General features: G+C 41.1%; 1 non-coding gene across 1 annotated transcript; it reads right to left on the reverse strand.

Moving 5' to 3' along the window:
- Nucleotides 1-13,447: 13,447 nt before the first annotated feature.
- Nucleotides 13,448-13,522, reverse strand: Trnas-cga. The gene has a single exon. It is a non-coding gene; the product is annotated as a tRNA-Ser (tRNA).
- Between the last annotated feature and the right edge of the window lie 13,896 nt (nucleotides 13,523-27,418).

Raw genomic sequence — 27,418 nt, forward strand, 5'->3', positions numbered from 1 at the left:
ATGAGCCGTTCTCTCTATTATTATGCTCGTTAATTCAAACTTTAAAATTCCATGTCGTCTGCCCCACATATCTCGTTTCACAATCTTGACATCTTACTTCACAAACTCAATATTTACTTATACGTCTGCCGGTATAAAGAGGATTGTTTTACCTGGTTTCCTTGTTTTTAGCACTAGAAAATGGGATAAAGTTATCCTGAAACGTGTTGTACCATTACTGACTACTGGGCTGAATGTCCTCAGCGCTGCCTGAATAAAAGTTGTATGGTGGCTTCAGATCAGTTTTATTATGTTTAACTGGTCCTGATATCCTATTCAGGGGCACTGAGACGGAGTTGGCGTCCGAGCTGCTCCAACCCATTCTTTCGGAGACAGATCTGGGGATCTTACGGATCAGAGGAGTAGCTCAGTATCACTCAAGCTGCTCATACTGACACGTGCCATGTGTCTACAAGCAGAGTTAGGTTGAAAGATGACACCTCGATACTGCCGGAAGATAGGTAACGAGTGAGGACACAATGTGTCCGCGATGTACCGTTGTGCTGCAGAGTTCCCTCAGTCACTACCAGCCTTCACCAGAAATAATACCGGATGACTCCTCACGCCATGCCTCCAGGAATGACACTATTATGCCTAACCAAACCACTAGACATGGCCTGCACCTCAACAGGTATGGATAGGGGAGGTAGGTAAAGATTATAGGTGGCAGCATAGGTGGGAGTGGTGGGACCACTCATGGGAAAATTCCTGCAGTTGTGGGTGTTAGAGGTGCACCTTTTTTAGATTGAAGTCCTGCTTAAGGGAAGTCTCTCTAACAAAGAAACCACTTTAGACAAAGCTTAGGTATCCGAGTAATGAGGGAATTAGTATATTTCATCAAAATATACAAGGTATTAGAGATAAAGTTAGTGAATTGCTTACAGATGTTGACTCTGAAATTATTAATATATTTGAACACTTCTTAAATAAGGAGATAATTCAGAGGCTTCCTTTACCAGGATAGAGGTTGGCTGGCAGCTTTTCTAGGAGCTCTTTGCGGTGTGGGGGAGTAGCCATGAATGTGAAAAACGGCATCCCATTTGAGTCAATTGATGTTTCAAAGTACTGCACTGAAAAGGTGTTTGAATGTTGTGTAGGTGTGGTTAAATTTAGTGGAGTTAAACTTCTAACTGTTGATATTTACAGATCCCCAGACTCCGATTTCACAACATTTTTACTAAAGCTAGAGGAAGTTCTTGGTTCACTTTATAGGAAATACCAAAAGTTAGTTACGTGTGGTGACTTCAATATTAATTGTATAAGTGATTGTGCAAGGAAAAGGATCGTGGTAGACCTCCTTAATTCATATAATCTTATGCAAACCGTATTCTTTCCCACGATAGTGCAAGGGAACAGTAGAACAACCATAGACAAAATTTTTGTTCGTTACTAGAACGGCATTCTGTAACTAAAAGGTGAATGGCCTTTCACATCATGATGCACAAGTTTTAACTCTAAAAGATTTTTGTGTTGCAATACATGTTAAATATAGTTATCAACTTTTTAGGAAAGCTGATCCTGTTGCTGTAGAGACCTTTGTAAATCTTATCTAGGAACAAGAGTGGCAATATGTTTATAGTGCTGATACAGTAGACGATAAATATAATGCTTTCCTCAAGACTTTTATCGTGCTCTTTGAAAGTTGCTTTCCGTTAGAACGTTCAAAACAGGGTACTAGCACAAACATGCAGCCTGGGTGGCTGACTAGAGGGATAAGAATATCCTGTAGAACAATGTGGCAATTATACCAAAACGTTAGAAACAGTCAAAAGCTAAATGCAGCAGCCCATTACAAACAGTATTGTAAGGTGCTTAAGAAAGTTATTAGGAAGGCAAAAAATATGTGGTATGCAGATAGAATAGCTAAGTCTCAGGATAAAATTAAAACCATATGGTCAGTCGTATAGGAAGTGGCTGGTCTGCAGAGACAGGTCGTGGATATAGAATCAGTGCGTAGTGGGAATGTCCGTGTTACTGATAAGTCGCATATGTGTGCAGTATTTAATAATCACTTTCTGAATGTAGCAGGTGAACTAAATAGAAACCTAGTCCCAACAGGGAATCAAATAGCGCTTGTAGAGAAAAGTGTTCCGAGACTGTTACCTGAAATGCTCCTCCATGATTCTGACAAGAGGGAGATTGAGTTAATAAATAAATCACTAAAGACCAAGAACTCTCATGGATATGAAGGGGTATCTAGCAGAATACTGAACTATTGTTCTATGTATGTTAGCCCAGTACTTACCCATATCTGTAACTTTTCCTTTAGTAGTGGTCGGTTTCCTGACCGATTAAAGTACTCGGCGGTGAAGCCACTTTATAAAAAGGGAGACAGGGACAATGTCGACAATTTTAGGCCTATTTCTATGCCATCGGTGTTTGCTAACGTTATCGAGAAGGTTGTATATACAAGGTTACTGGAGCATTTAAATTCACACAATTTACTGTCAAATGTACAGTTTGGGTTTAGAAATTGTTTTAACAACTGAAAATGCTATATTATCTTTTCTCTGTGAGGTTTTGCACGGATTAAATAAAAGTTTGCGACCGCTAGGTGTTTTCTTTGATTTAACGAAGGCATTTGACGGTGTTGACCACAAAATATTACTGCAGAAATTGGACCATTATGGAGTATGGGGAGTAGCTTACAATTGGTTCAAACCTTACTTTAAGAACAGAAAGCAGAATTTAATTCTCCGCAATATTGGGACTGGTAGTGATTTTCAGTCCCAATGGGGCACAGTTAAGTGGGGCGTTCCCGAAGGGTCGGTGCTGGGGCCATTGCTGTTTCTTATTTATATAAATGATATGCCTTCTAGTATTACAGGTGATTCAAAAATATTTCTGTTAGCTGATGACACCAGCCTGGTAGCGAAGGATCTTGTGTGTGATATTGAAACATTATCAAATAATGTAGTTCATGCAATAAGTTCGTGGCTTGTGGAAAATCAAAGTAAGACTCAGTTTTTACAGTTTCTAACTCACAATTCAACAAGAACCGATATTTTATCAGACAGAAGGGGCATATTATAAGCGAGACGGAACAGTTCAAGTTCCTAGGTGTTCGGATAGATAGTAAGCTGTTGTGGAAAGCCCATGTTCAGGATCTTGTTCAGAAACTAAATGCTGCTTTATTTACCTTTAGAACAGTATCTGAAATAAGTGACAGCTCAACACGAAAAGTAGTCTCCTTCGAATATTTACATGCGCTTATGTCATGTGGTATTATTTTTCGGGGTAATTCTTCTGATTCAAAAAGGGTATATTCGGCTCAAAAACGGGCTGTTCGAGCTATATGTGGTGTAAGTTCGAGAACCTCTTATCGACCCCTATTCAATAGTCTGGGAATTCTGACGTTGCCCTCACAGTATATATTTTCATTAATGTCGTTTGTTGTTAGCAATATTAGCTTATTCCCAAGAGTTAGCAGCTTTCACTCAGTTAATACTAGGATGATATCAAATCTGCATGTGGAATGAACTTCCTTGACTCTTCTGCAGAATGGAGTGCACTATTCTGCTGCATCCATTTTCAATAAGCTACCACAAGAACTCAAAAATTTTAGCAGTAGTCCAAACACTTTTAAGTCTAAACTGAAGGGTTTCCTCATGACTCACTCCTCCTATTCTGTCGTGGAGCTCCTGGAAGAGCTGAAAAATTAAGCAAATTCCAGTAATACATTGTTGATTTTCTTTATTTAAACTTACGAATTGTCGCCTGAATACGTTTCTTATATTTCATTTTATCTGTTTCAACTCTCCTTTTATAATTTCATGTATTGTCTCGTTTCACGACCATGGAGACTTCTCCTTAATTTGGTCCCTCGGAACAATAAATAAGTAAATAAATAGAAAAAATGGCACCTTCCCCAAGATCGCCGCTATATGCACCGACGGTGATCATTGGGGACAGTCCAAAACCTGTGATCACAATGTGATGCCATTCATTAGCAGTCCATGTTTCCTGGTTAGGGCACCAGTCCAAAAGCAGGCATTTCTGCAAAAAATCCTGTCGGAGGAACATCCGTAACTGGGCATTACACCAGAGGTGGAAAATACCGCTACAGTTGTAAGGTCCTCTTATTTAGAACGCGACTGGTTTCGGGCTCTTATACGCCCATCTTCAGGTGTCGTAACTTGGTGCTGTGACTCCGAGTGCTGCGATGGACGAGTACAAGACGCGGTGTGCAACCAGCGAGCGCAGAAGATGGGCATATAAGGGCCCGAAACCGGTCGTGGTCTAAATAAGAGAAACTTACAACTGGCAGGCATTTCTGTTGTAGTGTTAATGGTGTCCAGCATGGAGCGGTAATACCCTAGGGCAGCTGCTACTGATCTTCGAACAATGACGCGGGATGACAAAAACCACTGTAGTGAGACGATTAATTGTTCTCTGATGGCGCACACAGATATAAAGAAGTTATTACGTGTTTTGTACCCAATGCTCCACAAATCTGGATGTTACAGTGTTGTAACAGCTAGACAAATGAAGATCCACAATTATGCCCCTTCAGATTCCTTTAGGTGCCGACAGTGTTGTCTCTCACGAGTAAATGCAGTCTCCTTATTCTTGACAGTTAGCGCTCAACATCTGAAGGCGCCTATACCGCTTACAGACACTATCAGCACTTGTATCAAGGCAAAACACGAACGGCACTAGTGCGTTCTGGTGGCTTTTCTGAGGGTCACAAAGAGTTACAGTTGTAAATGTTCACATACCCGACGGTGGTGTGTACCTCTATGAAATTACATTAATGTCCAATATCTTCTGTGCACTTCTTTTTTCTTTAGGCTGTGTTTGTTTCGCCCTTTATTTAAAAAACGGAAGGTTTAAGCGACTTAACATTAACTCGAAGAATCCAATATTTAGCATGTTTATGAAGTATTTCATAAGACTAGTATCCAGTAGTATCCTGATGAAGAATGTTGTAGGACTTATTGTGTCTAATTTTTGTCACACGTCGGCAAATCCTTGTTTGCGTTTTCCAATTATCATGCTTAGCAGCAGCAACCGTTTAACATTCACTTTAGGATATATGTCTCTTACAGATTTTCCTACACATTACGAACATAAAACATTCGCATCCACTTTCCTACATTTTTTTATTTCGCCCAATCCATCTTACTTTAGATCTTCCTCTACATCTTTTCATATCACGAGCAATCTGAAAACTGAATGGCTTTAGTCCATCTCCCATCATTTCGTCTCGTCATATATCCGTTCAGTTTGAAAACGGAGACTATCACTGCATACATTTCTGTCTTTTCGTCTTATATGTCTGTTTGTGTGTACATTCCTGCATTACGCATCATTTATTTGTGTAACCCACATTTTTTTAACTATCTGATCTTTTAAACAACTTGTTTCATTTCCGTAAGTTTGTAGTGGTACTATAAATCGGTATTAGTATTCCGAAATAAGGCAAATTGGTTATTGACACTTTGAATGCCGTGTTAAGTTTCCCAGACGAGCTCTAAGCCATTTTACACTTCTTTTTTGTCGTTAAAGAGTCCAACGGATTTTTGTTTTCAGTCGCAATAAAAATACAAATCAGTCAACTGTTTCTGTAACTACATTGTTCGTCATTGCTATTTTCTGATCGGTGTACTATCCACTGACTGGGCTTCGGTGAAGCCGACACTATACTTTACCCTGAATATTGTTCTTGCTGTATGAATAATATTACTTGTAATAACAGAGAAAATATCCGAGTGGCACAGTTTTCTGTTATACCTATAAGGACACCTCTCGGCAATGTGAGCGCGTAATGTACACGTTACGTCGTTTACTCTGGTGTCCACTAAAAAATTGCAGGACTGAAATGTTAACAAGTTGCTTTGGTAAATAACGTATCGTTCGAGCAACCTCTCATCAGCACCGTCAAATAGTATCGCAGTGGGCAACATTTATCAGGTTAGCTTCGTTTCTAATTACAGTGAATAACATACTAGCAATTTCCATTGCCTGTGTTACAGCCATAAAAGATCAAAAATATTTATACCAAATTATATCTGTGAGTGTTTGGCCGGCAGTCATCGTAAAACAACCGTTTATTTCAAAGTGTATGGTGTAGATATACTTCTCAATAGCAAATAGAACCACCTATTGCGAAAGATATAGATATATAGTTTTAAAGCTTGGGTCATGTACTTTCTGAAAATACCAACTGTTTAGCTTAGTATCAGTTAAGTAAAAGTAAATGAGCGTCGTTACATTCGGAACGCAACTCTCTTTCCCACAAATCTAGTACTTAACTAACATTAAGCGATGGGTAAACTAAATTTCTACTGGATGGTACTTTGGTGAAATAAGTAGAAACTTAGCAACATCCAACATGCGAAATGCTCACCTTATAACAGTGCAGTTATGTACTGAGTTATAAGGACATCTTAAAAGATCTCTACCATTGTATGGCTACGAGAGGTAATTTCAACATTTTTCTTCAGCGTTGACGCAGGATCACTACTTGTGATCACATGATTAACGATTTGAGAAGTCGGTAGTTCTAATTAGCTATAGTAGGTAAAATGATTTTTCTTGGCGTGTTGAAATCAGAACAATGCGAATCAATATAAAAGAATTTGATACGGTTGAGCCACTGTCATGCAATATTTTTTGAAGATTAAACCGCCATTTTATGTTAATTATTGTGCTTTTCTCCTGTACTATGTAGATTTCGGCTTTGTTGCCATTAACAAGTTTTTCTGCTTTGGTCTGCCTTAGCAGATACGACAACTTAATGGGCTAAGAACTTCTTGCGTTTTACTTGGTTATGGCATAAAAGCCGAAATCTACATAGTACAAGAGATAATTACAGCAACACACAGTGAAATGATCGATTATTCTTTTAAAAAAATGTGGGGTTAGATTCAGCTCAGATACTAATTTGTTAAATATTGCTAACAATAGCAAAAAACACTTTAATCCTGATTACTTTCTTAATATTAATTCTCGTTTATAGACTTCCCGGTACGATTTGTATTGCATTGCGTTGTAAAAGTTGTCTGCCTTTGACGCCTTCCGATGAAGTTAAATGAGATTGTTAACGTTAACAGACAAATGGAATTACTGTTAAGCACTAATTACTGTTGGAAATTGGAGAAGGTATGATGAAAGATACAACTTTTCTGTCACTTGTTTTTTGCGATGGTACTATCTTTAAACGTAATCGACTTCTACCAATTTATTTCCCTTGGTTTAGTTCTTTCCCTTCGTATAATACTGTTTGCCTCTTCAGCTCACTGGTCAGCGTTTCTGGCTGCTATGCAGAGGAGCCACGTTCGATTCTCAACACTGCCAGGGATTTTTCCGTGGTGGGAGGAGTGTGACGTGGTGCACACAGCCTCTGAGGATCTATCTGAGTGAGAAGTAGCGGTTCCAGGGTCAAAAATTCCGGCAACGGCCAGGAGAGCAGAAAGCTGACCACACACTCCTCCATCCTGCATCCAATGACGAGCCTGGCAGAGAATGACGTGGCGGTCGGTCGCCCCTTCAGGACCACAATGTGGAACTTTGCTGTTTCTTCCTATATTATTGCCTAGCTCATTTCAATCAAAAACGTCTTAACGTCCTGCACGCTACATAATCACGTGATAAAACAGCGCTTCTGCTAATGTGCAGTGCAGCGAAGTAAGATAAATTCGAAGTAGTATCAACTCTTTTTCTTTGCAGCGGCACAATAGTTAGTTCTTCTAAGAGACAATGCTTCTGAGAAACTCACATTCTCTCTGTCTCTTTTCTCAATCGGCAGTGCTCCGCTCCACGGGCAGTTGTTGATTTTCAGTTCATAAAACTCTATCTCATATTCTAATCGAAACCTTCCGACGAAAGTTCTGTGCCACAAGTCACTGGATTTATATATCCTATAAGAGTCCTAGTTTCTTCAAGAGAGTAGAAACCGAGACTGTCTTTCTTTGCTCATGTCGAGTAGGGAAACATGATACACGAAAATGAGGTTTATAAATCGTTAAGCCATAAATCTACACTTTTCGTTACACACGACTTTTCTGTGAATTCTCGACGGCAGAAAATGAATACATAAGGAACCTTTCTTGATTCAATAAAGACAAATAGCTGAACTTTCCCGTTTCATATGACGTGCTTACTTACAAATATCCTAACTCTGTGAGCCATGCATCATCGCGCACGATGATCAGTTGATACCCTTTTACATCGTGCGAGGACGTACCTCCTAACGATGTGACATTCAGTGCGTAAAAATTTCTGTCCAAGTGCTATCTAGGCAGGGGCTAACGGAATTCCCGAGAACGAGCGGCTCCAAAGCAACATCGGAACAGAAAACAGGAAAACTTAGTATGGAAATTAGAACTGTAAAAACAAGTAATACTTGTATCAGTGTGTCAGTAGCACGTGTTCAGCTACGAAGAATACAGTGGGAAAATGGGGACCCATAAAGCAACTGTCTGAGAACGGCAATGCTTAGCAATGACGAACCCGCATGATACTACTGTCTCATGAAATACGGGTCCTGGCAGCCATGAGCGGTCACAGCAAATGACACAGGAAAGGTCGTTGGTGTACTATTTATTGGCCGAACAACTGCTTACAACACAACCAACCATCAAATGTTTCTGCGAAATTAATATGGAATAACTAAAGATTACAAAGTCCGCATTTGTAGCTGTCATAAGGGGGACCAAGGTTCGATACCCGGTACTTCAAATGGTTCAAACGGCTCTGAGTACTATGGGACTTAACATCTAACGTCATCAGTCCCCTGGACTCAGAACTACTTGAACCCAACTAACCTAAGGACATCACACACATCCATGCCCGAGGCAGGACTGGAACCTGCGACCGTAGCAGCAGCGCGGTTCCGGACTGAAGTACCTAGAACCGCTCGGCCACAGCGGCCGGCCTCCCGGTACTTCCAGCGATTTTTTTTTTCCTTGGTGGGATGACTGTGCACTCAGCTTCGTAAAGCCAACTGAGGAGCTATGCGACCGAGCAGAAGCGATTCCAAGGTCGGGAAAGCAGGCAACTACCGGAAGACCTGTGTGCTTACCACATGTCTCTCCTCACCGCATCCTATGACGCCATTTGCAGAGGATGAAACGTCGGTCGGTCGGAATCGATTGTGCCCTCTGGTGTCAGAAAGCGGACACATTGCTTTCCTTTACCATCTCACAAGAATGATTTAGTATCTCCTTCAAAGCAGAGAGTTTTTTGTAGAATTTCATGGTGGACGACGTGCATGTGCGTACGAAAGTGCACATTGCCATGGGGCAATGTTTAGGATCTTCTTTTATTTACTATTTATACAGACGACAAACCCCTGCCCAATAACACTCGAAGAATTGTATGTGGTAATGATCTCGACCTCTCTTCTCAGACTAAGACCTTTGAGCAAGCGCAACCAATTCTCTAAGCTGCTTTGGAGGGTTAGATAAATAATTGTGTAAGTACCACTTAAAAAGAAATAGGATCAAAGGAGAAGTTTGTTCATTCCATCAGAGAAACAGTGAGGTCCTCAGGAAACTTCGAGGAACTTGGAGTAGTGTGCTGTTGGAACGCAGTTTCAGCTCAAAAATCCTAGGTTCACTCCTGAAAGTATATAATCTTTCAGGCTACACTGTCCTAATGTGAAACGTAAGTAACTGCAAGATTAAGGGGTCATACTATGGTTCAGCAACAAAAACAGCTAGAACTGCAGCCTTAATTTTGTGTAACGCTGCAAGTGAATATGTTAGCCCTGTTTGGTGAAATTCTTCCCATAATAAACATGTTTATATCTGTCTTAATGAGTCGTGTACATCATTTGTGGATGCCTAAAACTTACACCACGGGATAAACGCCACCATTTAGCTGGAATTGTTCCTCCAGATATGAGGTGTATTATACGGTTTATATCCTTCTTCAAGACTGACGTCCATTTGTGTTCCCGATCTATGTGGAAGATCAGGTCAGCACACCACTGTATGACACCATCGGATTATCTTGCTAAAAAATGGCCGTGTGTGAAACTCTGTACAGTGCGAGAACACGTGCTGCAAGGTCGAAACACAATTCACAGAAATGGGTTTATGCCATATAAGCACTCGTTTGTGGCTGTGGAGTTAAAGGAAATACGGATAACTTATATCAAAGCACACATTACACTGCCAGATGTACCACTCATGATCTGATTTCCGCATCTCTCAAGGTGTTCCGTTGAAAAAAGACATCTCGATACTGCCGGAAGAGAGGTAACACGTGAGAACACAAGGTGTCCGCGATGTACCGTTCTGCTCTCAGAGTTCCCTCAGTCACTACCACCGTTGACCAGAAATAATACCGGAAGACTCCCCACGCCATGATTCCAGCAGTCGTACCTCCACGCCTAACAAAACCATTCTAAAAAATGGAACGTTCCCCTAGGTCGCCGACGGTGATTATTGGGGACAGTCCAGAAACATGATTCGCTGTGATCACAATGTGATGCCACTCATTAGCAGTCCATGTTTCCTGGTCGGGCCACCAGTTCAAACGCAGGCATTTCTACAAAGAATCCTGTCGGAGGAACATCCGCAGCTGCGCATTACACTATACGGAGACAATCCCACTACAGTTGTAAGGTTCTCTTATTTAGAACACTACTGGTTTCGGGCTCTTATATGCCAATCTTCAGGTGTCGTAACTTGGTGTTGTGACCCCGAGCGCAGCGGTGGACGAGTACAAGATGCGTAGTGCTACCAGCAAGCACAGAAGATGGGCATATAACTGCCAGAAATCGGTCGTGTTCTGCATAAGAGAACCTTAAAACTGTAGCGGTGTATTCAACCTCTGGCAGACGTTTCTGTTGTAGTGTTAAAAGCGTCCAGCATGGAGTGGTAATTCCCTTGGTCAGCTGCTACTATTTGAAAACGATCAGTTCCATTAGATAAGACGTATTCACACACATTTAGGAAAATACATTGTGACGTTTAGTAAGTGGATCCACTCAATGCAACTCAGTCCACAAGTGCCAATAATTCGTCAACGGAAAAGTTTTATGCAGCATCCTACTAAGGTAACGGCGGGTGAAGTAAGTCCAGTAACTTCCTGGTCTTTCATTCATTCACCACCAAGAGGCTTTACAATTCGCTGTCAACGACAGACAGGAGTAAGGTACCACATTTACCAATCCACACCCTGTTCCACCAATACTACATAGGTCAATGACAAGATCACACTGTCAAATCAAACACCTCTCAGCAATTGTTTACAGGAAAGTATGTTACAAAGGATTTCCTTAACACTTGTAAAAAGGATTGAGTTAATAAACTGACAATAGCTCTGCTATATGAAAATGAACTCAGTGACATTGTTTCATCCGCTGACATTAGAGGATTGGACACCAAATGCTCGAGATAATTAGTATGTCTATAGACTAAAACCGTGCAGTGCTTGTATTGGTTAACGAACGCTACAGATATAGTAAAGAGTGACTAAGAAACCAATTATCTTCCAGCAGTGTGCAATATACACTCCTGGAAATTGAAATAAGAACACCGTGAATTCATTGTCCCAGGAAGGGGAAACTTTATTGACACATTCCTGGGGTCAGATACATCACATGATCACACTGACAGAACCACAGGCACATAGACACAGGCAACAGAGCATGCACAATGTCGGCACTAGTACAGTGTATATCCACCTTTCGCAGCAATGCAGGCTGCTATTCTCCCATGGAGACGATCGTAGAGATGTTGAATGTAGTCCTGTGGAACGGCTTGCCATGCCATTTCCACCTGGCGCCTCAGTTGGACCAGCGTTCGTGCTAGACGTGCAGACCGCGTGAGACGACGCTTCATCCAGTCCCAAACATGCCCAATGGGGGACAGATCCGGAGATCTTGCTGGTCAGGGTAGTTGACTTACACCTTCTAGAGCACGCTGGGTGGCACGGGATACATGCGGACGTGCATTGTCCTGTTGGAACAGCAAGTTCCCTTGCCGGTCTAGGAATGGTAGAACGATGGGTTCGATGACGGTTTGGATGTACCGTGCACTATTCAGTGTCCCCTCGACGATCACCAGTGGTCTACGGCCAGTGTAGAAGATTGCTCACCACACCATGATGCCGGGTGTTGGCCCTGTGTGCCTCGGTCGTATGCAGTCCTGATTCTGGCGCTCACCTGCACGGCGCCAAACACGCATACGACCATCATTGGCACCAAGGCAGAAGCGACTCTCATCGCTGAAGACGACACGTCTCCATTCGTCCCTCCATTCACGCCTGTCGCGACACCACTGGAGGCGGGCTGCACGATGTTGGGGCGTGAGCGGAAGACGGCCTAACGGTGTGCGGGACCGTAGCCCAGCTTCATGGAGACGGTTGCGAATGGTCCTCGCCGATACCCCAGGAGCAACAGTGTCCCTAATTTGCTGGGAAGTGGCGGTGCGGTCCCCTACGGCACTGCGTAGGATCCTACGGTCTTGGCGTGCATCCGCGCGTCGCTGCGGTCCGGTCCCAGGTCGACGGGCACGTGCGCCTTCCGCCGACCACTGGCGACAACATCGATGTACTGTGGAGACCTCACGCCCCACGTGTTGAGCAATTCGGCGGTACGTCCACCCGGCCTCCCGCATGCCCACTATACGCCCTCGCTCATAGTCCGTCAACTGCACATACGGTTCACGTCCACGCTGTCGCGGCATGCTACCAGTGTTAAAGACTGCGATGGAGCTCCGTATGCCACGGCAAACTGGCTGACACTGACGGCGGCGGTGCACAAATGCTGCGCAGCTAGCGCCATTCGACGGCCAACACCGCGGTTCCTGGTGTGTCCGCTGTGCCGTGCGTGTGATCATTGCTTGTACAGCCCTCTCGCAGTGTCCGGAGCAAGTATGGTGGGTCTGACACACCGGTGTCAATGTGTTCTTTTTTCCATTTCCAGGTGTATATATATATATATACATATATATATATATATATATATATATATATATATATATATATATATATATATATACGCGCACTACAGATATAGTAAAGAGTGACTAAGAAACAATTAATTACCTTCCAGCAGTGTGCAGGTATATATAAAGTTAAGGATTAAGATTTCTATTATTTACCACATTCCCTTAAATGGCACAACATGCATATACTATATTTATAGATGAATTTATTCCTATTCGAGAATTCATCTATTTATTTACGTTATAGAAGGAGTTGTCAAGGAGATTTGATTTAAATTTATTTTTGAAGCTATCACTGCTGTCTGTGAGACATTTTATTTCATCTGGTAATATGTCGAAAATTTTTATAGCAATGATGCGGGGTGACAGACACCATTGTAGTGAGACGATTACTTGTTCTCGGATGGCGGACACAGATGTAAAGATGTTACGATGTTTCCAGAATGAGATTTTCACTCTGCAGCGGAGTGTGCGCTGATATGAAACTTCCTGACAGATTAAAACTGTGCGCCCGACCGAGACTCGAACTCGGGACCTTTGCCTTTCGCGGGCAAGTGCTCTACCAACTGAGCTACCGAAGCACGACTCACGCCTGGTACTCACAGCTTTACTTCTGCCAGTACCTCGTCTCCTACCTTCCAAACTTTACAGAAGCTCTCCTGCGAACCTCATTGTGGAAACATCCCCCAGGCTGTGGCTAAGCCATGTCTCCGCAATATCCTTTCTTTCAGGAGTGCTAGTTCTGCAAGGTTCGCAGGAGAGCTTCTGTAAAGTTTGGAAGGTAGGAGACGAGGTACTGGCAGAAGCAATGCTGTGAGTACCGGGCGTGAGTCGTGCTTCGGTAGCTCAGTTGGTAGAGCACTTGCCCGCGAAAGGCAAAGGTCCCTAGTTCGAGTCTCGGTCGGGCACACAGTTTTAATCTGCCAGGAACTTTCATATCAGTGCACACTCCGCTGCAGAGTAAAATTCTCGTTCTGGAAACATCCCCCAGGCTGTGGCTAAGCCATGTCTCCGCAATATTCTTTCTTTCAGGAGTGCTAGTTCTGCAAGGTTCGCAGGAGAGCTTCTGTAAAGTTTGGAAGGTAGGAGACGAGGTACTGGCAGAAGTAAAGCTGTGAGTACCGGGCGTGAGTCGTGCTTCGGTAGCTCAGTTGGTAGAGCACTTGCCCGCGAAAGGTAAAGGTCCCGAGTTCGAGTCTCGGTCGGGCACACAGTTTTGATCTGCCAGGAAGTTTCATGTTATGATGTGTTTTATGCCCAACTACAGGGCTAAAGCTATTTAGATTCTTTGTATTCATTTATTTAGTTTTAACATTCTTCCAGTTCATTCTTCAAATTAAATATCAGCATTAGTTTACACTCAGGTTGAAAAAGTCATGAGGTGCCTCCAGATATCGTGCCAGATCTCCTTTTGCCAGGCGTAGTGGAGCATCTCGACATGGTGGGGACTCAACAAATCGCTGGAAGTCTCCTGCAGAAATATTGGGTCATGTTACCTCCGCAGTCGTACGTAAGTACCGATGAAGAACTTTGTGCGTGAACTGACCTCTCTATTATGTTCGATGGGATTCGTGTCTGGCGATCTGCGTGGCCAAGTCGTACTCTCTAACTGACCAGAATGTTAACCAATCGCTAACGTCTGAAGCTTAGTGACATGGCACATTGTCATCCAAAAAAAATTGTATCGTTGTTTGGGAACATGTGGTTCACAAACGGCTGCAAATGTTATCCAGAAAGCAGAACATAATGATTTCCGTTCAATGACCGGTTCAGTTGGACCAGAAGACCCAGTCCATTCGATATAAAAACCGCCCACACTATTATGGAGCCACCACCCGCTCGCCGAGTGCCTTTTCTGCAAAATGGGTCCGCTGTGTCGTGGGGCCTGCGTCTCATTCGAAGCCTACAAGCAGCTCTTACCAAGTGAAATTGAAACTCCTTTGACCAGGTCACCGTCTTCCAGTGTTTAAGGTACAACCGATATGGTCAAGAGCCCTGGAGAGGCGCAGCAAGCGATGTGGTGCTGTTAGCAAAAGCACCCGAGTCGGTCGTCTGCTGCCGTAGCCCAATAACGCCAAATTTAGCTGCACTGTCGTAAACGAAACGTTCGTAGTACTTCCCGCATTGATTTTTGCTGTTATTTTAATCAGTGTTGCTTGTGTCTTAGCACTGAAACAATGACATCTCCATGCAAACGCCGCTGCTCACCATTATTAAGTGGAGCCGTTAGCAACTGCGATGGCGATGGTGAGAGCTAATACCTTAAATTTGGTATTCTCGGCACACTCTTGACACTGTGGATATCGAAATACTGAAGTCCCTAACCACTTCAGAAATGGGATATACCAACACCGACTCGAAGGAAGGCCTCGGCGCTTGTTGGTGACGTCACGTCAGCTAGGCACGGCGAACGCCAGGTCTGTTGCAGGCAGAAACGCCTGGGCGTGCTTATCACTATAAATCTCTTATTTTTGGACAAAATGTTTGGTACTGTTTTGAATTCTGCAGTTTATTTAGATGAAAGATTTTCTTCCTATCGTAAAGCTACAAATGAAGATCATAGAATCCTGTCGAAACAAACGTAGATCAATATGAGAAGATGCTTTGCCCCATTGCACGCTTCGGAAATTTTGCATTCAAGTAACTATATTTACTTGATCCATTTTGCTATCGAAACTTACCCCAACCCCCTTACAATTAACTCGTTTCTTTTATTTATTTATTTATTTTAGTTTGACATCATCACTGGAAATGTGAACTAATTTACATGTGTAAATGTCCAACTGTTGCCAGTCATTAGACTACAGTCGTTTTCAACAAAAGGAATTCTAAACAGGAAACAAAATAGCTTCATACATCGAAAATACTGCTGAGCTTAAACTTTTTTAAACATGCACATTAGAAAAGATAAATATTCTCCTCTTGCAACTGAAAGGTGAAACTTTATAAGATATAAAAATTTTATTTGATAAAACAAGTATCTCTCTTTTGCCTCTTCTTCTGTCCCCCACCCCTTCCCCCAACGTGTACAATCGCAAGTTGTTTCATTGACATTCAGTGCTCCTGACCCCATAGTCAACCAAGTTACCTAAAGAAGAGCACCAATATGTTCACAGTTTCTTGTAAAAGCAACCCAGTACAAACGTAACTTCCTCAGATTTACAAATAAGGTAAAGAAGCACTAATTCTGTTGATGCTGGTCCATGAAGTTGTTTTTGTATGTCAATCCTTAAAACAGGTGGATATTTAAGTTCGGGAGTACACTGTTTGTTAAGAAGTGTAATGAATTGCACAATTAATTGATTGCAGAAGTCTCTCAGAACAAAGTGTGTTTCTAACATTCTGCATGGTGTCGGTTTGTTCTAAGTCGTGTCTCCCTACCACTTTCGCGCAACGACGCTCTGAGCGTGTTTTTTAGGGAATTGACTAGTTTGAACCTCGGACCTGTTGCTGATAAGGAGATGGGATGTAACAGATGAGACTTCTGCAGTTCTGAGTGAAGCCTTATGCGCTCAAAAATGCGGCATCGCGTGCGTTCATTACCTTGTCGGTGTTCGTCAGGGGGCGGCAGACGGCACAGCTCCACGCACCCCGCCGTCTCAGAAGCAACTCTCTCCTAACTTCTCCTTAGTAGAATTTACCGAAGTTGGTTTAAAAAAAACTATATGTCTGTGTTTTCATCTGACCAATGAGAAACGTTATACTTTTCGTGGTGGGGCAATGTTTTTAACGTTTGCAACGTAACAGAGAGGCGAAAAAGTCTCACGCTAAAACTTGCAGCTGGTGTGGCCCTTTTAGTGTTATCGTATGATCTATACTGTTCTTCTGGAGGGCTCTATCTTTTAACATGGGCTGGGGGGTGGTCCTGGCGGTTACTTTTCGCGGTGGGGCAATGTTTTTAACGTTTGCAACGTAACAGAGACGCGAAAAAGTCTCACGCTAAACCTTTCAGCTGGTGTGGCCCTTTTAATGTTATCGTAAGATCTATACTGTTCTTCTGGAGGACTCTTCTTTTAACATGGGCTCGGGGGTGGTCCAGGTAGTTGGCTGACGACGTGGGTATCCGTCCCTTATCGTAGGGCCTTCCAGCTTAACACGGTTGTGCTCTCGGCTTCTGTTCTCATTTCTTCCCTTGGAACTGCGTCTGTTTCACGGTGGTAAGGTATGACATGCATTTAGGCGTTCTTGTGTTAGTCTGTGGTATTGCTCACTCTTTGATCGTATAACTATTATTCGGAGCTATGTGACATACTGCCGGATTTGCTTATCATGTCAGGGTTTTCATGGAAGATGTTGGATTTGCCTGACACTTTACATATCACCACCCTTCGAACTTAAGTTTTGCACTGAAGTTAGGCAATGATTGAATCGTTGTCTAAGTCAGTCAAAAATTATTCCTTTATCTAAATTTTGTTGCCTACTGTTCAGCCATGTTATCCTGGTTCTAAGCTAGTTTGTATTACTAATTTATATTTTTATATTCTTCCACATTATTCTCAAAAATATGTTTATATTGACAAGAGAAGAATATTTTTTTGCTATTATAATTATTATTTTTTAATAATTTTCTTCCTTTATTTAAGTGTGAAGTTTGTTTTTTAAGAAGTTTGTTATCGAAAGTGAGGAGTCTTTCACATCGATTTTCTTAGAAATATTACTTTTTTTATAAATGTAGTAATGAAGTAAAATCTATTCCTAACACATTTTCTAAATATCATGTACAAGTAAAATGTTTTTGTTTCTAGACACTCATCTCAACATTGTTACACTAACAAATAAGAATTATTTCCAAGAATAGCTTTGACAAAGAAATATACATACACAAGTATTGAGATATTATCCTAACAAATGGTGCAAACATTAAAAAAAAGGGAAAACATCCAACAAGATAATGTTTTATTCTTTGTTTTTATAAGGAGAAAATAAGTAAAATATAGTTATTCTTTTATTTTTATGAGGAGAAAATAAGTGGCATATTGTTTTAGTGTTTATTATGCCTTACTTTTGTGCTTTATATACTGTCCAATTCAGAACTAATGACTTATTTTATCGATAGTCTATTTTTTGCTTAAGTCCATAGTCAAAGATTGTTATTTTGTAGTTTATTAGCTGTCTGGTGTGCTTAACTTATTTCGTTTTTCACACGTTGCTTTTGCACAATTTCTACATCACATAATTTGATTTCACACATTCACCAAATCCTATGAAGGTTAAAGCATGAGGTTGGCGAATGTTTTTGCATGAAGGTGATGGACTTGAGCGAGATGGATGTGGGCAACTATTTGACATACGGCTTTGTTCGTCATTCCTTGTTGGCTTTGCAAGTGTGTGTTGCTGTTGTGGAGGTCCCATAATGGAATGGAGCTGTGAGTGCAGAATCTCGTGGTTTACTGGCTTTGTATGCGTGAAAGTCATCGTTATGTGTCGCTGTAATACTTTGCAGACGACTAGATTACAATAGGATAGGGATTTGGGAAGGTATGTCGTCTATTCTCCACCCATCTTCTTTCTTGGTCTCAATCTTGCGAATCTTCAACTTCTGTTCTTCCTGCTTTTTCTCTGCTTCTTACTTGCTTTTTTGTTTCTTCTCTGGGCAGGATATCGAAATATTTATTGATAACTAGTCGCCTTGAAGTTCTCCTCTTAGTAACAGTTTGATAAATTGTTTGGGGCGTGTCATTTTTACTGTGTGGAAGTTTTTTTCAGTTTCGTGCATCAGCGTGCTGTTTCATAGTAGTAGTGTGACTTTTATACATTTTTTTCTTTTTTTTTGCCAGTGTTGTCTTGCCCAAGCGGTCTTCTCGTTGGGCCGATTTTTGCTCACTCTGCTGAGTGGGGGCATCCCGGGGTTTACGAGCGGTGAAAGTCCGGTGTTTGCTTGTCTGTCCTTGCACCAGTTGCTGTCCTTTCCCTTCTTTCGACGCTTCTGCCTTGTAGGAATCGTGTCTTGCTAATTATGTCCTTTTCTTTCTTGATACTTCTCACGTTGCCACTTGTGGGTCGTTGCATCTGGTCCTTGCTGGAGTTTTTACAATGGTTCTTACAAAATGTTCTACTTATATTCATCTAATGTATGTCTAATATCTACAGTGTTTTACACCTTTTTAAAAAGCTTTACAAATTTCGGCGCCCTTTCCATGTCACAATTCTAAGATATTTTGAGTCTTAACTTCTACAAGAAACCTCAAATTCATTTTTTATTTTTGTGTATTGTCGTGGCATATAGCATTTTAGTATTTCATGCTGTTTGACTATCTACACTTTATCCCTTCACCTTAATCTATGCTACTATTGGTGTTACTTTTGTTTTTGTTTTTATTGAAACTACTTTCTTTTTTCCACCTTCCTCTCTCTTCATTCTTCTTTCTCCTGACGATCTTAATGCAACATAAACTTGAAATATTGTGCTAATTATTTACCAGTAATAAAATTAATCTTCAAACTTTTTGATATGGCTCACATGGTGAAGTCCTAAGGTTTTGCCTGTTTTTGGGTTCATTAGTTCCACAGCATTATCATGAGCAATTCGGCTAATTATGACACATCCTTTGTATGCAGCGTAAAACTTATGTATTTTGTGTTTCTGTTTGCTGGAGAGATGGTGTGTTTTTACAAATACCTACTGGCCTACTGAGAATGTTCTTTTAATTGCTGTTCTGTCTCCTCTTTCTTTTCTTTTAATGGCTGCCTTTCTGATGTTGGAGAGTGCTGTTGCTATGACTTGTTTGTGCTGTCTACGTGGTATAATAGGATATCTAACATTTTCTCAGGTTATGTTTGGGGGTTCAATATTTTTAAGTACAGTAACTGGAGGTAGTAGTGTAGTGCTATGTGGCATTTCATTTATTACTTCTTGAAAATCTGTAAGGTATATATCCCAAGTGTTGTGTCTTTTGCCTGCATATAATCGGCATAAAGTGCCTATGTCCGTCATAGATCGTTCTGATGGATTTATGCTAGGTTTGTACTTGGATATGTAGATAGGTTTTATTTTGTGTTGTTTTAACGTGTTCTGCCATTGCACTGATTTGTATTGTGGGCCATTATCCGAAATAATTCGTTCCACTCGACCAACTTGTCTGAGAAACTCTTGTCCAAATGCTGTTGCCCATTGTAATGGTGTCAAGGTAACGTATTTAGAAGTAAGTTCCAAAACGACAAATATTATAATATATCCATTTTTTGTGCGTTGGAGGGGCCGCATCAAATCTGTTGCAGCTATTTGCTTCAAATTTTTAGGGATTATTGGCAACTTGGTTTGGAAAGTGACGTGTTTAGCCCTCATACATTTTTTGAATTTGACTAATACTGTTCTAATTTGTCTTTCCATATTAGGAAAATGGCTTGTTTGTTTTATTTTTAAAAAGCATCTCTTTGGTCCAAAGTGGCCATTACTTAAATGTGTATACCCTATGTACTTATTAATTAGTTCATCTGGGATATAAATTAACCATTCATTCTTTGCAACATTTCGTTCAAAAAATAAAACATTGTTTTTTACGATATAGTGCTGTCGAATGTCTGGAAAATCCTTGCTTCTCCACTTGTGTTTGATTCCTAGTATTTCGGGATCCTTGTCCTGTTCTTTGCCTATGTTTTCCAATGCTGTCGTAATGTAGTTTTCGAAAGGTACTTGTTTGATATAGTACATTGTAAACTGGTCTTCTGCTGCTTCCAAACCTATGTTATTGGATGCACCCTGTGGACATCGTGATAAAGCATCTGCTAATACATTCGTTGGTCCTGGTATGTGTGTAATAGTGAAGTCAAATTCATGTAGTATTAACATCCATCTGGCTAACCTCCCATGAGTTAATTTGGCGGATAACAGAAATTCTAATGCTTTGTGGTCAGTGTATACTTTTGTTTTTCTTCCGAATAGGAAGTACTGTAAACGTTGGAAGCCCCACACAATGGCCAATGCTTCCAGCTCCGTGACTGAACAGTTTTTCCGCTTTTTTGTGAGTACACAACTGGCAAATGCAGTTGTTCTATATGGTCTTAGCCCTGCCTGCTCGTATTCTTGGAATAAAACAACTCCTAAATCTGTTTTCGCGCTATCAGTGTTAGATCAGGATGTGCTAAAATCGGTGCTGTTGTTAGTGCGTTTTTCACTTTTAAAAATTCTTCATTGGCTTGTTGATCCCATACCCACGGCGTGTTTTTCCTGTCAATGCACATAGGCGTGGTGTTGCGAGAGAGTCGATCCAAATAAATTTTTTATAGAATCCGGTGGGACCTAGAAATCCTCTGAGAGTTTTCTTATTATATGGAGTACAGAATTCTTTGATTGCCGTTAGTTTTTCTGGGTCGGGCATTACCCCTTTCTCTGAAATTATGTGTCCTAGAAATCTTACCTCTCGCCTTCCAAATTTGGATTTTGTTATATTTACTGTGACCCCATGCTCTTTCATGACCTGCAAAAACTGATTTAATGTGTCGTTGTGATGTTCCCAAGAGGGTTCTGCTATAATCACATCATCAACATAACAAGTAATTTTTTGTAAAATTTCAGGACTGAGTATAGTATTAAATCCCCTAATAAATGCTGCTGATGATATGTTTAAACCAAATGGCAATCGTTTAAACTGGTAACATCTACCGAATACGATAAATGCTGTAAATTTTCTACATTCTGGGGCCAATTCTATTTGCGAGAAACTACTCTGTAAATCAACTGATGAAAATATCTTAGCACCGTGGATGTTTTGTATCAATTGCTCTAATTTTTCTAGGCGATCTGTCTCAATGATTATGATTGTGTTGATCTGTCTGGAATCAAGCACTGACCTGATGCTCCCATCTCGTTGTTGTACAATATCGAGCTGGTTGTCATATGTGGGGTAGCTGGTTCAATAATATCATCATCTAACATTTTAGATATCTCTTGGAATACTTTATTCCTGCAGCTCCATTAAGCTACACTGTAAATGGTTTGTGCTGTTTTACTTCAAACTTTTGCTGAAAGTGTTTAATACTGCCAGTCTTAGGTAAAAATACCTCTGCTTTATCTCGTAAAATACCCTGTAATTCTCTTTTACTGTGTTCCAAAATACCTTGAACTTCTTGCAATTTTTCGTCTATTTCTTTATAGACTTCTAACATGAGCTGAGGCGATTCCCTCTTTTGTGCATACCATTCTGATTCTTCATCCTCTTTATCTAGCGTCATTCTTAATTGTTTGTTTATAACTGGTATTTCTTCTAATTTTAGCTTTTGCTCAAAGAGAAGTGTGACATTCCTGAATGTTACGCTACCTTTCCCCACATCTATTATCGCTCGTCTCTCATTTAAGAAATCTGCCCCTATAATCAAATCTACAGTTAGTTTAGGTATAATCACGAAGTTCGCTTCGATCTTTTGTAATCACGAAGTTCGCTTCGATCTTTTGACCTTGACGCGAAAGAGTTAACCTTGTTTGTCTCGTAACTTCCGCAGCATTGTTGCTAATAGGACCTCTTACTTTAATCTTACGTGTTTTCAGAACTGGCAATTCCTCATTGGCATTACACTGCATGAATAAATTTTCTGAGATCGCAGTCAGTTCACTTCCGCTATCAATTACAATATTGACTGGGATATGCTTTACCATGGCCTTCACAATTGGTTGAATTTGAAAGGGTTGATTCTGTTCCTCTTCTTCTTGCATCAACGACTCCTCCACTGAGTCATACATGAGTCTTTTCAGGAATTTCCCTTGTGAATTAGAACTTTCTGTAGGTTAAACTTCGACTGCTACTTCTCTCTCTTTTATTTCCTCTTCTCTATTTCTTCCTACATTTACGCTTTCTTCAACATCCTCTACTTTTTCCTCATCCTCGTCTATCTTCTCCTTCTTCGTCGCTACTTCCACATAATCGCATCTAAATGCTCTAATTATCGCTTCATAACTTCCTTCATTATATACGATGGGTTGTGTGCCCACTATTAACTTATTTTCAACCTCCGTCGACTGCGCATTATCCTCATTGAATTCGTTTTTCCTGGTTTCCATCTCAAATAGTTCTGCAATACTCATTACTTCGTCCTTTCCTCCTACATTCGTTGTGTATGCCTCTGGTAATTCATCTTCCTCGTCAGTATTCTCCCAATTAATTTCGTCCCAACACGATATTGCTATTTCCCTGTCTTCGTTTTCATCTGGCCCCTGCGGATTTGTTTCTTCCTTCTTCTCTTCTCGTGATAAGATTTTTACTTCTCTGTTCATGGTGCTGCAATTGTCCTGGATCAGGGCGTCATTCTCTTTGGAATGGGCGCTTAGCTGTCAATTCGAACGTTTATCGGGGTTTGGTGGTCTTACCTCCACCTCTTCTATCTGTATTCTCTTTTCTTGTTCAGCTTGTTGATATTGGTTTCTTTATTGATAATTTGTCGGTCTATTGGTTCTCCAATACCCGTTCCGGTTGTCGTTATTCACTCTGTAATAGTTGTTGCCGTTTCTGGGTGAATTATAGTTATTGTCATATTCTCTACTAAATCCATAACCGGTTCTTTGTTGAAATCTATTGTCGTTTCTTGGTGCGAAATTATCACGTGGTTAGTTATTATTGTTTCTTCGTACTGTGTCTTGTGGATTCCACTGCTTTTTGCTTTCGTTTTCTCGTGTGCTTCGTGTTTTTCTTGCGTCATCTTCCGAAAATATGAACTCTAGTTCCCTTGGAATACCTTTAAATGCTTCGACGTCATTGTCTCCGCGACCTACTAATGATTTCTGGTATTTCAATGGTAACTTCATCGCGCATAATTTAATCAACTCTCCGTCAATGTATGGTACATCTAAGCATTGATTTTTCTTTGCCATTACTTCGAAAAATTTCACGCGACTCTTCTCTTCTGAATTTTCAAAATATGGGTTCTGTAATAATTCGTATTTCACTCTGTCCTGTGCTTCGCTGGACCAATATCGTGAGACAAACTGCTCTCTGAAATCTTCGCATGATCGGCATGTCGCAGCAACATTCTGCATGGTTTCTGCGACTGTTCCTGACATGTGTGCACATGTAAAGTCTAATTTGTGTGCTAGCGTCCAGTGTTCTGGTAATCCTACTGGGAATTCATCAATAAAAGTTCGGCGATGTAATGAGTTTCCTTCTCGAAAGTGTTGAAATTTTCTGACTGTGAGGAAATGATCGTCGTCGTACTTCGTCATAGTTCCATATGAAGTTCTCGATTCTTCGCTACTTTTGTTTCTGATCATTTCTCCCGTCGTTCTTTCCGGTTGTGGTAGATCCATTGGATATTGTCCACTGTAACTTTCGCGTATCCTTGCGTAGTATCGTTGGAGTGGTACGCAATAATTTTTTTCCATCCGTTGTGAAGTGTAGCTGAATGCATTGCACTGTAATCTTCGCGACCTGGCTTTCCATTGTCACGTATTGGTTCGGCATCTTGTCTGGCTAACCTTGCCGCTTCATTGCACGATCCAAACTGTCTTGAAACATGCATTTGTGGTTCTGCATATGTTTGTGGTGCCGTTTGTTCATCAAGAATTTCAAAACGTGTTTGTTGCGGTACAGGCTGTCTGATTTCACGTATGTTACTGTCCACCTGTGATTGGAATCGAAAGTGCGTGATATCTTCGTTAGTTGCTTGTTTTTCCGGTGCTGTTACAGATACAGATGTGGTTGCAGACACAGTGCTTATTCGATCTTGTTCACTACGCTCTTCAATGGTTTGCAACAACTCTGTTCGCAATTTCTGAAATTGTTGCTTCGTTTGCGCTTCTGTTTTCACTATGCGGTTATCATATCTTTTCAGCGCTACTTTTGTGATACGTGTAACACACTGTTTTCAACAATTTCACGCGCTGTACGTGCTGCTTTTATAGTAATTACGTTTATGTGTTTCTCTAGTTTCTTGACTTCTCCCTCGGTGTTGTTACGTAATGTTTTGATCTCGCCCTGAGTGTCATTACGCAATGTTTGTACGTCCCCTTGTACCTTGTCAATGTCTGTTCCCAATTTATTGTGACCTGCTACTAAGTTTCCTATCACTTCTCGAGATTCTTTTGCCTCGTCCTCAATATGACTTAGGTGTAACTGAATCTTTTTGTTTTGTTCTTTAATCTCGAGCATTTGACTCGTGGTTTCTGCAATTTGGTTCGTCGTTTCTGCATTCTGAATTTTAATTTGGTTCGCAATTTCTTTATTTTGTCTTGCCATGGTTTCCGTCATTAATTGTAATAATTCTGCCAGATTGGTGGATCCTATTGCGTTTTCTTCCGACGTCCTACCCTCTGTGTTTTTGCCCAAGTGTTGGTTTGCAACCGACTGCATTGAACTGTGCGGTGACAGGTTTCTGCTCGAATTCTTTGTACTCTGTGGTGAGGGAGCTCTGATTACTTGTACTATGGGTTCTACGTATTAAAGACGCAAGTTAGAATCCTCATCGGCTGTCTCTCTACTTTCCTGCTCCTCTGTCGTATGCTGACCTACGTTTTCTATGCCTTGGTTTACATTATCCTCTTTATGGTGCGTTATCTGTTCTATTTATCGCGATACTGCATCGTCTGTTGTAGTGTCCTCTATTCTCTGTCCATCTTCATGCTGGGTCTCTACCTCAGTTCGGTCAATGTCTCGATCTGCAATTGCTAATCTTTCCGAATCCCTTATTTTCTGTTTTAAAAACAATTCACGCACCCTACTTCGCGTCAACATGCGCTCATACGATCTCACGCATGTCATAAGCTTCTTCCACACACAACTTGACAATCCATTCACTTACTTGTTGGGTCAGAACCAACTTGTCAACAATGTATCCGCCACCTGTGCGATTGCATTGGAGAGAAAACATAAATCTAACAACATTAAAATTCATAACTTAAATGTGCTATTGTCTCGGATAGAATGTCACACGTTCTATTGAATACTTTCTTACTATCTATCGCTGCAGCTACTGTTTTCAACTATTCATAACTTTAGGGAAAAAAAAATTTTGTACAAAAATTTTTCGACAAGATATTTTTCTGACCGAGTTAGGCATGTGGTCGACCTTCAATCATGGTATTTTACCATCCTGGCAGGATCGCCATTCTCTAACATTCTGTGTGGTGTCTGTTTGTTCTGAGTCGTGTCTCCCTACCACTTACGCGCAACGACGCTCTGAGCGTGTTTTTTAGTGAATTGACTACTTTGAACCTGGGACCTGTTGCTGGTAAGGAGACGCCAGACCACACATGACATATAGAGTTCAGAACAGTTCAGTGAGACTAGCGATGAAATAACCAAATACTTAATGATTTCAGCATCAGCTACACTGCACTCCCTGTAAAAGAATCATAATGCTAACTAAATTTAGTGGAAGGGGTTCAAGGCTTTCCTATTTTTTAGTTAGCTGGTAAACTAACGTTGAAAAACAGTTACGTTTACCATTGGAAACTTTATTCTACTCATAAAACATTGTTTATAAATTGCACTATTGATAAAAGGAAATATTTTAATACAGGATGATAAAAACCAACTGCGTTCAACAAACATGTGAACGAATATTCCCTGAGTGGGATTCCAAGTTCTACAATGGATGGAAGGATGACCTATGCCATATCACATTTATAATCTAGGGTTAAATTAAGTTTCACAAAAGAGAAAACTACCAAAATCGTTTACAGTGACCCTCAATTATCTTTAATTACTTATCAAATGGTTCAGATGGCTCTGAGCACTATGGGACTTAACATCTATGGTCATCAGACCCTAGAACTTAGAACTAATTAAACCTAACTAACCTAAGGACACCACTCAACAGCCAATCATCACGAGGCAGAGAAAATCACTGACCCCGCCGAGAATCGAAGCCAGGAACATGGGCGCGGGAATCGAGAACGCTATCGCACGACCACGAGCTGCGGACAATTACTTATCTAACTTGTCGTAAATTACAGTGGCTGATGTGGCTTCTAAGTAATTATATAACAGAAAAATCATCGCGTTTCAGATTTAACCTACGTAGCAAATGTGAATACCATGAGCTTCAATTGACGATCGACACTAGTATTACGTAAAAATGGGATGTAACAGATGAGACTTCTGCAGTTCTGAGTGAAGCCTTATGCGCTCAAAAAGTGAGGCATCGCGTGCGTTCATTACCTTGTCAGTGTTCGTCAGGGGGCGGCGGGCGGCACGGCTCCACGCACCTCGCCGTCTCGGAAGCCACTCTCTCCTAACTTCTCCTTACTACAATTTACCGAAGGTGGTTTAAAAAAACTATCTGGCTGTGTTTTCATCTGACCAATCAGATCTCAATGTTAACCTTAAGCTCTACCTACAAAAATTCTGTCTATCCAATGAGAAACGTTATACTTTTCCTGGTGGGACAATGTTTTTAAAGTTTGCAACGTAACAGAGAAGCGAAAAAGTCTCATGCTAAAACTCAGCTGGTGTGGCCCTTTTAGTGTTATCGTAAGATCTATACTGTTCTTCTGGAGGGCTCTATCTTTTAACATGGGCTGGGGGGTGGTCCTGGTGGTTGGCTGGCGACGT

This window comes from Schistocerca americana, chromosome 4, assembly GCF_021461395.2.
Source record: "Schistocerca americana isolate TAMUIC-IGC-003095 chromosome 4, iqSchAmer2.1, whole genome shotgun sequence".
Taxonomy (NCBI): Eukaryota; Metazoa; Arthropoda; class Insecta; order Orthoptera; family Acrididae; genus Schistocerca; species Schistocerca americana.